Source organism: Odocoileus virginianus, chromosome 16 (assembly GCF_023699985.2).
Source record: "Odocoileus virginianus isolate 20LAN1187 ecotype Illinois chromosome 16, Ovbor_1.2, whole genome shotgun sequence".
In the NCBI taxonomy this organism is placed as follows: domain Eukaryota; kingdom Metazoa; phylum Chordata; class Mammalia; order Artiodactyla; family Cervidae; genus Odocoileus; species Odocoileus virginianus.
In genome coordinates, this window is record NC_069689.1 from 32732014 (window position 1) to 32743272 (window position 11259).

Here is an 11259-nt window from a genome sequence, read left to right on the forward strand (position 1 = left end):
ATGACTCTTACAGGGCTTTGTCTTAACCCAGCAGCCTGAAAACAGATTTAGGTAAAACAGCTCTTCTTTCCCTAGTCCATTTTAAGCAGACAACATCCCCCCATCACCGCCTTAGCAGACACCGGCTAATCAAGAAAACAGCCGAGCAATTAAGGCCAAGACATTTAACACTCACCATCTCCTGCTCCCACCGTCTTCTTTTGATGTTTACAGCACATCTGTAGGATGCAATACTAGGAGATGCCTTGTTTGACCTGCTGCATGATGCTGTGACATCAGTTCAGATGATGCAGCTCATTATGGGAAAGACTGCTGTTGCTATGGCAACTGGGATGTGCTAGGAATCCTTGCTGCATTTCCAGTGGAGCCTGAGACAATACGGAAGCCCTGTAAGAAACAGACGATATGCAAAATATAGACCAAAGGAAGAGGATCCCTCATTGGACTAAAATCCATAGGTCTAAAAGGGATTTCCCTGAAGTCACTCTGGAAAAAAATAAAAATTATCTCCTACTTTGTTGTTACACATTTAGGAAGGGGAGTGGGAAGAATCAGATTTAGTGCTAAACAAATTAAAAACTCAAATGGACAATGTTTCTCTGTTAGGCAATTTGGTTACTTTTTCCTCTCTGGACAGCATTACAATTAATTACCTTTTTTAAAAGTTGCTAAAAAGAATTTTTCTCATTTGTCAAAGACCAGAAGAACAAAGCAAGGAGCAGAAAAAACATATATAAATGGAATATAAACAGTCGAGAAAGTGACTGTTATTCTGAAGTAAATAGGTTTTAGTTCTACAGAACACAGACAAACTCCTTCCAATGAAGTCTGTCCTAATCATTTCTACTGATGAACAACCCACAGAACCTTCTCACACAGACTAGCCCCAGCTCTCACTTGAGCATTGGATAGGCACATGGAAGGAGGTTTAGAATCTAGGGGCCACACAACTTCACCTTCAACTTCTGGGGTCCCTTCCCTTGATCTGCAGAGAACTCCTACCACTCAGAGCCAAAATGCAAGAGAGTCTTTTCTGGACCAAACCTGGTAGTTGGAACAAATGGCAACCTGCTATAAAGTTCCTAAATCATTGGCATTCCTAACATTGGGGTTCTGTTTTCTTCTCTATGAGGCAATAAGACACAAAGGAGAAAATTACTCATACCCCTCCCCCCACAAAAGCTGAAACTGCATGAAAAGCCACTTTTATATAAGACACAGTGAGGTTATTTCTCCAGTTAGGAAAAGAAAAGCAAATCTAAAGCAATCATTTATTTTCAGTCCTGAGCAGAAACAAACATTGTGTGATGTGAACTGGGGGGAAGGAGATATGGGCAAAAGCAGCCATCTCTTGCATATTTAATATTCTCAGACCACGGATAGAGAGAGAATCAAGCTGACCTATATCCACTTTATCTGCACAACTCTGGGGAAGAACCACATTCTAAAACCCCAAGTCTAATGAGACAATTACATTGTCCCCCCCAACTTGAGATTTTAAATGCCATTATTAACCAACAGCATTGGAGATGTGGGGATGAAACAGCAGAAGGAATTCAGGCTTGGTAAATGGGGGCTGATAAAATGTCTGAAAGGTGCCAAGATCCTAGCAGGGTGCACCATCAGCCACGCACAGAGCATTTCCTCCCTGATGGAAAGCCAAGACTATTCTTACTTCACCTAATGAGGAACTGGGAGGCCAAGAACAAGATGTGAAGCTGCCTGCCCAAGTCATCCATGCGGTCAGTCATAGGCCGAGCCTGACTCCCACCCTTTATCTTAGACCACATGCCACACCACGGGAAGTAACAGGCAGCTACTCTAGCACAAAGAGCACTGATCTGGGATTCAGGAAACCCAAGTGTTAATGCCAGTTCCTCCAGTGAGCATCTGTGTAACATCAGGTCAATCAATTAACCTCTCTGGTCCTTAAGTTTTTCATCTGTGGAGATGATGGATTTAGCTAATAACCATGGTTTTCAAGGTTTTTGTTAGTAGTGGAAGCCTTTCTTCTAATGATACAGATGAAAGCTGGGCTGCCCTGGTCGAGAGGGGAGAAGAAGCCCAGAGTCAAAGTTGGTAAGCTCTTCTTGAGCCCACCCCACCTCATCTGCCTATGATCTGACCTCTGAAGGATCTCTGATGAAACACTCAGCTGGGGAAGAGAGTGAAAGTCATGGGTCTATAACAACATTATGAGCCTTTACCTAGCTGAAATCCATGGTTCTATAGAGGGAGAGAAAAGGGAAAGGGTAGGATCAAGTGTTCCAGACTTGAATATGGCTTCTCAGGATGAATTTGCTTTGCCAGAAGCAAGTCACTTGTTCAGTGGGAAGAGATGAATGCCTCATCAAATCTGAGGCCAAGTCACACTTTTAACAACTTGAAGTGGCTGAATAACTGGCCCCCAAAATGGTCTGGACTGGATTAAAATGTGGACCCATAAAGCAGAAGCAAATCATGAAGTGTTTTCTCGCCATGTGGACAGGCCTATGGTAATTCACCTTGAGGTGCCCAGTGGCCCTTCTCACTGCGCCCAAATCCTCAGCCTGTGCTGCTACTTGGAGAACTGCATGCACTAATGCCTACACCCAGAACGATCACAGAAACATTGAACCTTGTTAATACTGTCATTAACAGTCCACTCAGCCCAAGAAGGGGAGGCTCTTTAGCTCTCGTCTGTAAGACCAGCAAGACTCTGCAATAAGATGGTTAGGAAATGGCTCCAAGTCTGCACAGCTACCAAAGAGGGCTTAACCCTCATCACTCACTTCAGATGAAGTCAGAGAAGGCAATGGACAAGGGATCCTCCTAGAGGCCACAGCCAGGACCAGGGCAAAATGGCTAAGCACTTCCTCTTAGAGAACAGTCAGAGCCAGCCTAAGAAAACTCTATTTCCAGGTAGCCATATTTACTAACCAAGGGTCATTTTCATCCTAGGCAGTGTTATGCAGAAGGAGAAAAGGTTTAGTTAATCTTTTACCAACAATGCCCATTTCTTTAATTCTGGCTGCAAAACTGACCTTTGTTCACAAAATATACAAATACTCAAGCACTCTAACCACAGGCCTACATGACCATATACAAATGCTGGCTATAGAAGCTGCTTTAATCAGTACACTATACACTTTCTGAGAACATGTGGAGGCCAAAAACTTGGAAACCAAATTACAGTAGTATTTATGGCTCTTACTGTTGTCAAATGCACAGCAGCCCTTCTATATTTTTCAGATAACCATGCAAAGCAGATATTACTCCCTGAAGATTATTAATCATGGGTGATCAGAATTTGCAACCATAATATTAATATATAAGCTCAGTTATTGTTGTTACTTGATGTTTGGATTTATTATTTCCTCTCAGAAATCACCTCTTCCACATTCTAAATTACATACCTTGGGTGAGAATCCAACAGAGGAATGCAGAACACTGCCACTCTCTGTCTTAAGCCAATCAGCTCGTTACATCCCCCAAAGGTAAAGAAATTAATTGAGAGATGATATGGGACCCCACTGAAGCCAATGAGATACAATGAGATATTATAAGGAAATGACTATTGGCTCCTAGTTTTAAAAGGATATGAAATCTGAAGCTGCTTGTCTATTCTGCAGTAATGAGTGAAAAACCTACTTAAGAATAAAGCCAATAGAGGGAGGGCAAAGCTGAGCTGAGAGACAAGAAACTAAGTACTGGTGATATTGCTTGGGCCAGAAATCAGCCCTACTCTGACTTCCAAGAGCCCAAAGTCCCTTTTTCTGCTTCAGAAAGTATGTTTGGGGATTTTAGTCACAGTAAACAGAGCCTTAATTGATCTAATCACTAAAGAAACTGTGTAAGGCATAAATTGGCACTACTAGCATAAAGTATATGTAGAAGGAGTCAAAAAGCTTGGGCTCTGGAGTGGTTCATGAGACTCAATAATGACACCCCTCAAAAGGCTAGGGCCAGGGCCAGAGCTGGCAAGACCTCCTCACAGGAAGGTGCAAGGCGTTCTCCATCTTTTCTCCTGGACGTTCCTGGACTTGACAGTGATCACATACCCCAGTCAGCGTAAGCCCCATTCCTCTATTCTTTACTAGGCAAAACTCCCATCAGCAAAGGCCAAAAAGCATCCAAAAATCCAGGGAAGGTGGATTAGCTCCGGAATGAACACCTAGATTTGGAGCCTGAAGCAAACCTTGGGGTGACTTTTGCAAAAGAAACTGACCCAAGCCTATTAAAAAATCTCCCTGTCATCTTCTGAATTTAAGATCTTCTCTTGCCAAGCCTCAGAGTTAATATGGTTTTCTGTTTCACTAGACTTAACTCCAAACATAAACATCTGACATAAAACCAACTGGCAGAAGCCCAGCTGTGCTGTGTTACATAGGTAAATACCTATACATGTCAGGACCAACATACGACGCAGGGGTTTATGAGCTGTTTAAACTCTGCATCGGTATTTCTGGGGCTTTCCTGTTTTCATATTTAGTTTTTTCATAGGTCTGAAACTTATCTACTCAAGTAGATAACACTTTAGGGTATTACCAATGTCTTGTGAGACTTGTGATTTCCCCGTAACCTTTAGCACACTCCTAGGCATAAGTTACCCCCTATCAAGTCCTTCTTAATTATTTATTTATTTTTTGTTAAAGTAATACTGTTTACATTCCAACCAAGGAAAAATTTCCTAATAGCTTTCTTTATCACTCCAGAGTTTGAAATGTTATAAGATTTTACTAAGGCTTATATGTGTAAATCTTTTTCCCTTCCTTTGCTACCAAAATAACAAAAAGTAATTTGCTACTAAGAAGATCTGACTAAAAATGATAAAGCAATCCAGAAAACAAACATTTTCTATTTGTCATCAGAGACAGAAGGCAGTGATCATGATACCTGTTTCAAGTTATTTACAACTGAATCTTTCAATTAACATAGCATTTTCAGCTTACATAGTCTTTTAGACTAGATTCCTCCCCTTATCTGAAAAAAAATTATGAATAAAATAACTAACCCTCATTTATACATTCTTCCCCCAGCAAAAGCAAAATACATTTTTGAAAGATAGGGTTTCCCAAGTTAACTTTAGTTAGAAAAAGTGATTCTTTTTTCCTATGGAGAAGAAATAAATTACATCATACCTTAATATGTAAAATTCCAGTAAATAATACAGTAAAAGTTTCACTAAATCAAAGTCACAAGCAGCTCTGATAAAAAAGTTTTGTTTTACAGGGTACAAACATATTTTTTAGTGAATAATCCAATAATCAGCTCTATATAAAGAATAGAATCACACATCATTGGTAAAGTAACCTTCATTTGATAGGGTGTCATGAAACAAATGAGAGTCGAAATGTTGCAACCTATCATAAGCATCCATTTTGTTTTACCTCTAACTGAGTTGTTACACTGGCCTGCCTTATATTCCATTAACTGGATGCATCTCTGTCATGGAAACAACTTCAAGCATCTTCAGGGCAAAGACTAAATCTACTAGAGCAGAGTAGGCTATGTAGCAAACACTTGTTGTGTACCTTGCCTAGTAAATGCTTCTTTACGTGAGTTTGTCAAACTCAGAGACTTAATTCTGGTCAGCTCAAGACATACAACTAAATACTGCCAAGCCACCAGTCAGACATAAATATATATGCATATAAACACCTACACAAACAGACTAAAAACACAGGTGAGAATGAGTTTTGGCACATAACACCAATATTTTCCTCCTACTCTAGTCAATGATAACATTTTACTTTTAGATGTACTAATTTACTGCTGGTCTAAACACTCCATCAATCTATTTACTGTGAAAATATTTTACTATAATACAAAATATTATTGCTTCATGGAATTCTTTTGAAAAGGATTACACAGCCGCAAACACAAAAGTAAACCTAAAATATTCATAAGTATACATATCACAAAAAGAACATATACCATAATAAATACATTGAGATAACAAACAAAACAAGAAATCAAATAATAAAAGTACTGTTTTACCTATCTCTGTGTTTACAGCGCTTACTCAGTGCTATGGACTGAATATTTGTATCCTTCCAGAATACATACATTGAAATCCTAACCCCGAAGGTAGTAGGATCAGGAGATGGACCTTTTGAGAGGTAACCAAGTCATGAAGGTGGATCACGCATAAGTGGGGTTAGTGCCCTTACAAAAGAGACCCCCAAAAGTTCCCTTGACCCCGTTTACAATATAAGGATAAGGTAGAAGGGGCATTGTCTGTGAACCAGAAAATGAGTTCTCACTAGACACAGAACCTTCCAGACCCTCGATCTTGGCCTTTCCAGACTCTACGACTGTGAGAAATAAATGCCTGTCTTTTATAAACTACCCAGTCTATGGTATTCCCATTATAGCAGCCCAAACAGATTAAGATTCCAGCTCCTCAAAACTAAGTTGTGTTTCTATATACCTACAACAGAAGATAAATCAAGAAAACAGACCCATTTACAATGGAATCAAAAAGAATATAATACTTGGTAGTAATTTAACCCAAGAAGGTACAAGATCAATACATGGAAAATTATGAAACACTAATGAAAAAAATTAAAGAAGACACACATAAATGAAAAGACAGCCCATATTTGTGGATTAAAATAAACAATACTGTTAAAATGTCCATTCTATAGCAAGCAATTTTCAGATTCAGTTTATCATCCTATCAAAATGCCAGTGCACCTTTTATAGAAATAGAAAAATCAATCCTAAATTTTGCATGGAGTCACAAAAGACCACAAGTAAAGCAGCCTTGAGTATGAAGAGCAAAGCTGAAGCATCACACTTAGTGATTTCAAGCTATCATACAAGGTTATATAAGTGAGCAAAACAATCTGGTACTGTCATAAAAATAAACACATAGATCAATGGAACAGAATAGAGAACTCCAAAATAAACCCATGCATATATGGTTGACTAACTTTCAACAATGGCACAAAAACACAAAATGGGAAAAGATGGTCTCTTCAAAATGGGGTTGGGAAAACCGGGTAATTATATGTAGAAGAATGAAATTGAGCCTTTATCTTATATCATACACAAAAACAAACTCAAAATGAACTGAAACCCTAAGGAAAAGACCTGAAACCATAAGATTCTCAGAAGAAAATTTATGGAAAAATCTCCTTGATATTAGTCTTGGCAATAATTTTTTGGATACAACAGCAAAAGCACAGACAACAAAAACAAAAATAAATAAATGAGACACATTAAACTAAAAAGTTTCTGCATAGCAAAGGAAAGAATCAAGAAAAAATATATTTGCAAGTCATACATCCAGTAAAGGGTTAATATCCAAACTATAAAGGAACTCTTACAACTCAAAGCCAAAAAAATAAAAAACAACAAATAATTCAATTTAAAAATGCACAAAGGATCTAAATAGACATTTGTCCAAAGACATACAAATGGCCAAAAGGTATATGATAAGATATTCAATATCACTAGTCAGGAAAATGTAAATCAAAACCACAGCCACACCTGCTAGTATGTCTATTATCAAAAAGACAACAAATATTGTTCAGGATGTGGAGAAAAGGGAGTCCTTATACACTGTTGGTGGGAATGTAAACTGGTATTACAATATGGAAAACAGTATGGAGGCTCTTCAAAAAATTAAAAATAGAACTACCATATGATCTATAAATCCTACTTCTAATTTTATATTTGAAGGAAATGAAATCACTACCTTGAAGAGATATTTGCCCTCCCATGTTCATTGCAACATTACTCACAATAGGCAAAATATATAAACAATCTAAGTGCCCATGAACAGATGAATGGATAAAGAAGATGTGGAAGACAAATATAATCTGTGGAAGATATCTATATATGAAATTCCACATTTTATATGGGATTTATATCTCCCATTTTATACATATGTGTGTGTGTGTCTGTATATATATATGTGTATAATATATACAGTCATAAAGAAGAAGGAAATTCTGCCATTTGTAACAACATGGATAAGCCCAGAGGGCATCATGCTAAGTGTAATATCCTGAAAAAGAGACAGATACTGTAGGTATCATGTAGAATCTGGAAAAAAAAAAAAAGTCAAACTTATAGAAACAGAATAGGATGGTGGTTTTCAGGGCCCTGAGGAAGATGTTGGTCAAAGGGTACAAACTTTCAATTATACGATGAGTAAGTTCTAAAGATGTAATGAACAGAATGGTGACTATAGTTGATACTTCTGTTCTGTATATTTGAAATCTGCTGAGAGTGTAGAATGTATGCGTTCTCACCAAAGAAACCAAAAAACAAACAAACAGAAAACAGCAATCACATGAGACAGATGTGTTCATTAACTTGATTGTGGCAATCATTTCACAATGTATATGCACAGCAAATCATCACACTATACACATTAAATATATTACAATTTTATTTGTCAATTATACCTTCATAAAGCTGCGGGATTGAGAGAGAAAGAATCAACAACAACAAAAAGACATCCAGACCTTGTGTGGAATTTAACCAAGTGTTTCCTTATGGATATAAGATTAAGATACTTCAGGACCTGTTTTAGTTGGTGTGCTGGTCCTTGGCTTAATGTCGTAAAACACCCAAGAAGTATGGCATAACTGTAGATAGTACCTGCTGTAGTTGATCAACACTTAAATAATGAGCCATTCAGGTTCTAAAAAGTTAGTGGTGTGCTACAGAGTATCACGAATAGTGCAAGAGATGAGCTAGACTGAAGAAAAAGGTGATGGTCCATGGTAAAAAATGAGTTAGCATCATTTGTCTATCTGGGACTCCAAGTGATGATTTAAAATAAGGAAATAACCCCTCAGCCCCAAAGTGGCACCCTTTGCAGTCACTGTTCCTGATGTTGGGTGCGTTCCCCTGTATTGGTGGGTTTGAAATCAGCTCTGGAGTCTCCTTCTTCACAAGAGACAGCATTATGAGTAACCATCATGCAGACAGTGGGGTCTGAGAAGAGTCCAAGTCACACCTGCCCCATGCTCTCCTTCACAAACCTGCTGCGCTTCCTAAATTACCTCAGAATCCACTCCACTCAGCTGGAAGCTAATGAATGTTCTGGAGGAGAAGTGTCACCATCTGCTCCCCACAGCCACGGATACCCACAAGGCAGTGAGTGCTCTGGGACAGGCAGTGAGCAGATGAGTGGGAAGACAAATAGGTTGAAGCCCCACCACTAACAGCCATAGGAAATTGGGCAGGGCATTAACCTCTCTTAGAATTCTCATCTGTAAAGTGAGGAGTAACTGCTCTGCTTACCTGACAGTGCTATGGAAGTTTAGGAAGTAAATGCCCCATCTGTAAGTGCTGTAAGAACGAGGGAATGGAGGAAGTGGGTAAAGGGACATGAGAAAGAAGAAAAAGAGGGAAAGTGAGAGAGAGAGGTCAGTATAAGGACAAGAGAATGAGGAAGAGGGAAAAGGGAGAAATGAATGAAAACATGGGGACAAAAGAGTGAGGGAAGTGAGGGAAAGTAGAAAGGGAGAAGCAAGAGGAAAGGGATGGGGCTAACCTGAATTCTTCCAGACTCTATTCCCACCTAGGTGTTTGTATTGGGCAAAGCATTTATCTGAGCTTCATATGTGTCTTTTGGGAAATGAGGATAATAATTCTGCCTTTCAATGTTATTATAAAGATTATCCACTCATTTGTTTCAACAAATATTTATTAGCACCATTCTAGGTGCTTCACATGTATCAGTCAACAAACACACCAGAAGGTCTGTCTTTTGGAAGCTCATATTCTAGTATGAACTGAAGAGTCCAGCATGAAACCTGGACACTCAGCAGATGTTAGTTAACATTTTCACTGATACTAACAAACTATAAAATATTATAAAAGGTAAAAATATTACTATTCAGTTCAATTCAGTTCAGTTGCTCAGTCATGTCCAACTCTTTGCGACCCCATGAATCGCAGCACGCCAGGCCTCCCTGTCCATCACCAACTCCCGGAGTTTACCCAAACTCATGTCCATCAAGTCAGTGATGCCATCCAGCCATCTCATCCTCTGTCGTCCCCTTCCCCTCCTGCCCCCAATCCCTCCCAGCATCAGGGTCTTTTCCAATGAGTCAACTCTTCTCATGAGGTAGTCAAAGTACTGGGGTTTCAGCTTCAACATCAGTCCTTTCAATGAATACCCAGGACTCATCTCCTTTAGGATGGACTGGTTGGATCTTCTTGCAGTCCAAGGGACTCTCAAGAGTCTTCTCCAACACCACAGTTCAAAAGCATCAATTTTTCGGCTCTCAGCTTTCTTCATAGTCTAACTCTCACATCCATACATGACCACTGGAAAAATCATAGCCTTGACTAGATGGACCTTTGTTGGCAAAGTAATAACTTTCTTTCCAAGGAGTAAGTGTCTTTTAATTTCATGGCTGCAATCACCATCTGCAGTGATTTTGGAGCCCCCAAAAAATAAAGTCTGACACTGTTTCCACTGTTTCCCCATTTATTTCCCACGAAGTGATGGGACCAGATGCCATGATCTTAGTTTTCTGAATGTTGAGCTTTAAGCCAACTTTTTCACTCTCCTCTTTCACTTTCATCAAGAGGCTTTTTAGTTAACCAAATTATCCAGACTCCATTTCTATGGAGAAATGGAGCTTAGAAGAGGTAAACTTTGATTAAGAAGGGAAGAAAGTTCTGGTTACACCAGATGGTACCCAGGAGAGAAACTGAGGAACAGGAACCTCTATGAGCCCAGGATGCACCACCCTGAAATAAAAGTAGAAAGCTGCTCTTCAACCAAAATACCCACTGTGGGCTGTTAAAGAGGGGGAAAAAAATCTACTATAATATTTGAGATGTTACATGTATTTTCAAAGCCCCTCAGGTTATTCTAATGATCAGTCAGGATTGAGAATCACTGAACTAAATCATCCATATGTGAATAATTGAGAGCAACTTTGTTGCACTATGTGAAGTGTAAGTATATAATTAATGTACATGAGGAATCACTTTGCACTTCCTGCAGCTAGAACCAGAACTTTTGAGTTTTTCTACTAAGGGTGACATGTTTGTACTGATCCACACTCTCTTTGTTCACTTGACTTACAGAAGGTGAGGGGGAGTGTGCAAGATGAGAGAAGTAAAATGAAAGGATTTTGAATGTGCCTTAAATAGGGTTCAGTCTGGGGGGTGAAGGGAATGCGGAGCTACTTAGAATTTAAACTAGGAAAAGGCATATTCTAAAGGCTATCCTTCTAACAAAGTTTCATAATACACCTTTATCTGGACTTACTAGAAATGTGCTCTTCTGTTAATCTCTAA

General features: G+C 39.0%; 1 protein-coding gene across 1 annotated transcript in view; it reads right to left on the reverse strand.

The window, feature by feature from the left end:
- The window catches only part of AKAP6 (A-kinase anchoring protein 6), a 486146-nt gene extending 485775 nt beyond the window's left edge, over window positions 1–371 (reverse strand). The window contains exon 1 of the mRNA XM_020870415.2: window positions 176–371. The gene's annotated coding sequence lies outside the window, so the exon portion shown is untranslated. The remainder of the gene's footprint in view (window positions 1–175) is intronic.
- Between the last annotated feature and the right edge of the window lie 10888 nt (window positions 372–11259).